The following is a 6771-nucleotide window of genomic DNA, read 5'->3' on the forward strand; positions in this document are numbered from 1 at the left end:
GTGTTTTAAGGTAATATAGTTAGCACTTTTGTTTTTTCACTATTTTACCTTTTTTCTATATATCACTTTATGAAATTATACTTTGTGCAGTAGAGTTCTAATTACAGTGCTTTTTGTATATGTTACATAGTAATTTAAGAAAATACAGTTTGTGCTTTTGTTTTTTGACTGTCTTTTCTTTTTATTACATAACACTTTATGAGATTATACTTAGTGCTCTACAGTTCTAATCACAGTGCTTTTCGTATTTGTTATATAGAGCATTAAGGGAATAGAGTTAGCGCAGTTGTTTCTTCACTGTTTTTCCTTTTTATTATATAGCACTTTATGACATTATACTTTGTGCTCTAGTGTTCTACTTATAATGTTTTTCGTATATGTTACATAGTGCTTTAAGGGAAAAAAGTTTGTGTTTTTGTTTCTTCACTGATTTTCCTTTTTATTAAATAGAGTTATATGGGATTATACTTTGTACTCTATAGTTCTAATTACAGTTCTTTTCGTATTTGTTACGTAGTGTTTAGAGAAATTTACTCAGAGCTCTTGTTTCTACATTGTTTATTGTTTTTATTATATAGCGCTTTGTGGGATTATACTTTATGCTCTAGAGTTATAATAAAAGTGCTTTTCGTATATGTTACATCGTGCTTTACGGGAATAAAGGCAGTGGCTTTGTTTATCCACTACTTTTCCCTTTTATTACATAGTGCTTTATGTGATAATACTTTGTGCTATAGAGTTCTAATTAAATTCCTTTTCGTATATGTTACATAGCGCTTTAAGGGAATACAGTTAGTGCTTTGTTTCTTGATGCCTTTTCTTTTTATATAACGCTTTATGAGATTATTTTTTGTGCTCTAGAGTTCTAACTACAGTGCTTTTCGTATATGTTACATAGCGCTTTGCGAGAATACAGTTACTACTTTTGTTTCTTGATTGCCTTTTCTTTTTATTATATAGCACTTTATGAGATTATGCTTTGTGCTATATAGTTCTAATTACAGTACTTTTAATATTTGTTATATAGTGCTTTGAGGGAATAAAGTGTGTGCGTTTGTTTCTTCACTTATTTTCTTTTTTATTAAATAGAACTTTATGAGATTATACTTTGTGCTCTAGAGTTCTAAGTACTGTGTTTTTTGTATACGTTACATAGCACTTTATGATATTATGGTTTTGTGATGTAGAGTTCTAATTCCAACGTTTTTCGTATATGTTAAATAGTATTTTAAGGTAATATAGTTAGCGCTTTTGTTTCTTCATTGTTTTTATTTTTTATTGTATAGCACTTTATGGGATTATACTTTGTGGCCTATAGTTCTAAATACAACGTTTTTCGAATTTGTTACATAGTATTTAAGATAATATACTTAGAGATTATGTTTCTTTACTCTTTTTCCTTATTATTATATAGCGCTTTATGAGATTATTCTTTATGCTTTAGAGTTCTAATTACAATGTTTTTCGTATATGCTACATAGTGCTTTAAGGCAATACAGTTACTGCTTATGTTTCTTGATTGCCTTTTCTTTTTATTATATAGCACTTTATGGGATTATACTTTATGCTCTATAGTTCTAATTACAGTTTTTTTAGTATTTGTTATATAGTGCTTTGAGGGAATATAGTTAGCATTTTTGTTTCTTTACTTCCTTTTCTTTTTATTATGTAGCACTTTATGAGATTATGCTTTGTGTTCTAGAGTTCTAATTTCAATGGTGTTCATATTTGTTACGTAGTATTTAAGGTAATATACGTTACTTTTATTTCTTCACTTCTTTTCCTTTTTACTAAATAGCGATTTTATGGGATTGTACTTTGTGCTTTAGAATTCTAATTATAGTGCTTTTCGTATATATTACTTAGTGTTTTAAGGATTACAGTTATTATTTTTGTTTCTTGACTGCCTTTTCTTTCTATTATATAGCAGTTTATGATACTGTACTTTGTGTTCTATAGTTCTAAGTACAGTGCTTTTGATATTTGTTATATAGTGTTTAAGGTAATATACTTAGATATTATGTTTCTTCATTGTTTTTCCTTTTTATTATGTAGCGCTTTATGAGATTATTCTTTGTGCTCTAGAGTTATAATTGTAGTTCTTTTCGTACTTGTTACATAGTGTTTTAAGGTAATATAGTTAGTGTTTCATTTCTTCACTATTTTTCCTTTCAATTAAATAACGCTTTATGGGATTATGTTTTGTGCTTTATATTTCTAATTACAGTGCTTTTCGTATTTGTTATATAGTTCTATAAAGGAATTAGTTAGCGCTTTTGTTTCTTCACTGTTTTTCCTTTTGATTACATATCACTTTATAAGATTATATTTTGTACTCGAGAGTTCTAATTAGAGTGTTTTTCGTATATGTTGCGTAGTGTTTTAAGGGAATATAGTTAGTTCTATTGTTTCTTGATTGTCTTTTCTTTTTATTATATAACACTTTATAAAATTATACTTTGTGCTCCATAATTCTAATTATATTGCTTTTTGTATTTGTTATATAGTACTTTAAGGTAATATAGTTAGCGCTTTTGTTTCTTCACTGTTTTTCCTTTTTATTATATAACACTTAATGAGATTATACTTTGTGCTTTAGAGTTCTAATTACAGTTCTATTCTTATATGTTACATTGTGCTTTAAGGGAATATAATTAGTGCTTTTTTTGCTTGACTGCCTTTTTATTTTTTTAATTAGCATTTTATGGGATTATACTTTGTGATCTATAGTTCTAATAACTGTGCTCTTTGTACTTGTTACATAGTCGTTTAAGGTAATATTGTTAGCGTTTTTGTTTCTTCACTGTTTTACCTTTTTACTATATACCAATTTATGGGATTATACTTTGTGCTGTAGAGTTCTATTTACAGTGTTTTTCATATTTGTTATATAGTGATTTGAGGCAATATAGTTAGCATTTTTGTGTCTTCACTATTTTTCCTTTTTATTATATAGCGCTTTATGAAATTATACTTTGTGCTCTAGAGTTCTAATTACAGTGCTTTTTGTATATGTTACATAGTACTTTGAGGGAATAAAGTTTGTTCTTCTGTTTCTTCACTGCTTTTCCTTTTTTTAAATAAAGCTGTATGGGATCATACTTTGTGCTCTATAGTTCTAATTATAGTGTTTTTCGTATTCGTGACGTAGTGTTTAAAGTAATATACATAGAGCTTTTGTTACTTCACTGTTTTTCCGTTTTATTATATTGCACTTTATGGGATTATAATTTGTGCTTTAGAGTTATAATTACAGTGTTTTTGTATATGTTACATAGTGCTTTAAGAAAATAAAGTTAGTGCTTTTGTTTCTTCACTACTTTTCCTTTTTACTAAATAGTGCTTTACGTTATAATACTTTGTGCTCTAGAGTTCTAATTACAGTGCTTCTCGTATTTGTTACATAGTGTTTTAAGGGAATGCAGTTAGTGTTTTTTTTTTTCTTGACTACCTTTTGTTTTTAATATATAGCACTTTATGTGATTATACTTTGTCTTCTATAGTTCTAATTACAATGCTTTTCGTATTTGTGACATAGTGTTCAAGGTAATATACTTAGAGCTTTTCTTTCTTCACTGTTTTTATTTTTATTATATAGCATTATAATTTGTGCTCTAGAGTTATAATTACAGTGCTTTTCATATTTTTTTATTCATTTATTTTCCTTTTTCAAAAATAACGCTATACGGGATTGTAATATCTGCTCTAGAGTTCTAATTATAGTGCTTTTCATTTCGTCTATGTTACATAATGCTGTAAGGTAATATAGTTAGCGTTTTTGTTTGTTCACTGTTTTTCCTTTATATTATATAACACTTTATGGGAATATAGTTAGTGTTTTTGTTTTATGACTGCCTTTTCTTTTTATTATATTGCACTTTACGGGATTATACTTTGTGCTCTATAGTTCTAATTACAGTGTTTTTCGTATAGCTAGTGCTATTGTTTCTTGATTGCCTTTTCTTTTTATTATATAGCACTTTACGGGATTATACTTTGTGCTCTATAGTTCTAATTACACTACTTTTCGTATTTGTTATATAGTGCTTTAAAGGAAATAGTTATTGCTTTTGTTTCTTCACTGTTATTTTCTTTTTATTTTATATTACTTTTTATAAGATTATACTTTGTACTCTTGAGTTCTAATTAAAGTGCTTTTTCGTATATGTTACATAGTGTTTTATGGGAATACTGTTAGTGCTTTTATTTCTTGACAGCCTTTTCTTTTTATTATATAGCACTTCATAAGATTATACTTTGTGCTCATGGTTTTATTATAGTGCTTTTCTTATTTAGTTATATAGTTCTTTAGGGGAATATAGTTAGCAATTTTGTTTCTTCCTTGTTTTTCCTTTTTGTTATATATCACTTTATAAGATTATACTTTGTGCACTAGAGCTCTAATTAAAGTGCTATTCGTATACGTTACATAGTGCTGTAACGTAAGATAGTTAGCGCAGTTGTTTCTTCACTGTTTTTCCTTTTTATTATATAACACTTTATAAAATTATACTTTGTGCACTAGAGTTTTAATTATAGTTCTTTTTATACATTTTACATTGTGCTATAAGGGAATACAGTTCGTGCTTTTGTTGCTTGCTTGCCTTTTCTTTTTTTTTTTTAATATAGCACTTTGTGGGATTATACTATGTGCTCTACAGTTCTAATTATAGTGCACTTCGTACTTGTTACGTAGTGTTTTAAGGTATTGTAGTTAGCATTTTTTTTCTTTACTGTTTTTTCTTTTTATTATATAAACTTTATGACATTATACTTTGTGCTCTAGAGTTCTAATTATGGTGCTATTCATATATGTTACATAGTTTTTTAATGGAATACAGTTACTGCTTTTGTTTCTTGACTGCCACTTCTTTTTATTATATAACACTATATGAGATTATAAGGGAATATAGATAATGCTTTTGTTTCTTGACTGCCTATTCTTTTTCTTTTATAGCGCTATATGAGATCATACTTTGTGCTCTATATTTCTAATTACAGTGCTTTTCGAATATGTTATATAGTGCTTGAAGGGAATATAGTTAGCACTTTTGTTTCTTCACTATTTTTCCTTTTTATTATATTGCACTTTATGACATTATACTTTCTACTGTAGAGTTCTAATTACTGTACTTTTCGTGTATGTTACATAGCGCTTAAAGGGAATACAGTTAATACTTTTGTTTCTTGATTGCCTTTTACTTTTATTATATAGCACTTTATGAGATTATGCTTTGTGCTCTATAGTTCTAATTACAGTGCTTTTAATATTTTTATATAGTGCTTTAAGGGAATATTCTTAGCGCTTTTGTTTCTTCACTGTTTTTCCTTTTTATTATATAGCGCTTTATGGGATCATACTTTGTGCTCTAGAGATATAATTGTAGTGCTTTTCATACTTTTCATTTAGTGTGTTAAGGTTATTTAGTTAGCACTTTTGTTTCTTCACTGTTTTACCTTTTCATTAAATCGCATTTTATGGGATTATACTATGTGCTGTCAAGTTCTAATTACAGTATTTTTCTTATATGTTACATAGTGTTTTATGGGATTACAGTTAGTGCTTTTGTTTCTTGACTGTCTTTTCTTTTTAATATATAGCAGTTTATGATATTATACTTTGTGCTCTAGAGTTCTAATTATAGTACTTTTCGTATATGCTACATAGCGCTTTAATGGAATATAGTTAGTGCTTTTGTTTCATGATTGCCTTTTCTTTTTCTGATATAGCAGTTTTTGGGATTATACTTTGTGTTGTATAGTTCTAATTACAGTCCTTTTCGTATTTGTTATATAGTGCTTCATAGGAATATAGTTAGCATTTTTTTTCTTCAATGCCTTTTCGTTTTATTATATAGCACTTTATGAGATTATACTTTATGCTCTAGAGTTCTAACTACAGTGTTTTTCGTATTTGTAACATAGTGCTTTAAGATAATATATATACTTAGAGCTTTTGTTTTGTCACTGTTTTTTCTTTTTATTATATTGCGGTTTTTGGGATTATACTTTGTGGTCTACAGTTATAACTGTAGTGCTTTTCGTACTTGTTACATAGTGTTTTAAGGTAATATAGTTAGTGTTTGTTTTTCTTCATTGTTTTTCCTTTTTATTGTATAGCAGTTTAAGATATTATACTTTGTGCTCTAGAGTTCTAATTATAGTGGTTCTCGTATACGCTACATAGCGCTTTAAGAGAATACAGTTAATGCTTTGTTTCTTGATCCCTTTTCTTTTTATATAGCACTTTATGGGATTTTACTTTCGTTCTATAGTTCAAATTATAGTGCTTTTCGTACTTGGTAGATAGTATTTTAAGGTAATATAGTTAGCGCTTCTGTTTCTCCATTGTTTTTTCTTTTTACTATATAGCACTTTACAACATTATACTTTGTGCTCTATAGTTCTAATTACAGTATTTTTAGTGTTTATTATATAGTGCTTTAAGGGAATATAGTTAGCGCTTTTGTTTTATTGTTTTTCCTTTTTACTATATAGCACTTTATGATATTATACTTTGTGCTCTAGGGTTCTAATTATAGTGCCTTTCGTATACGCTACATAGCGCTTTAAGGGAATAAAGTTAGTGCTTTGTTTCTTGATCCCTTTTCTTTTTATATAGCATTTTACGGGATTTTACTTTTGCTCTAAAGTTCAAATTACAGTGCTTTTCGTACTTGTTAGATAGTATTTTAAAGTAATATAGTTAGCGCTTTTGTTTCCCCACTGTTTTTTTTTTTTATTATATAGCACTTTATGACATTATACTTT

Source organism: Andrographis paniculata, unplaced genomic scaffold (genome assembly GCF_009805555.1).
Source record: "Andrographis paniculata isolate CXL003 unplaced genomic scaffold, ASM980555v1 Contig35END, whole genome shotgun sequence".
NCBI classification, from domain to species: Eukaryota; Viridiplantae; Streptophyta; class Magnoliopsida; order Lamiales; family Acanthaceae; genus Andrographis; species Andrographis paniculata.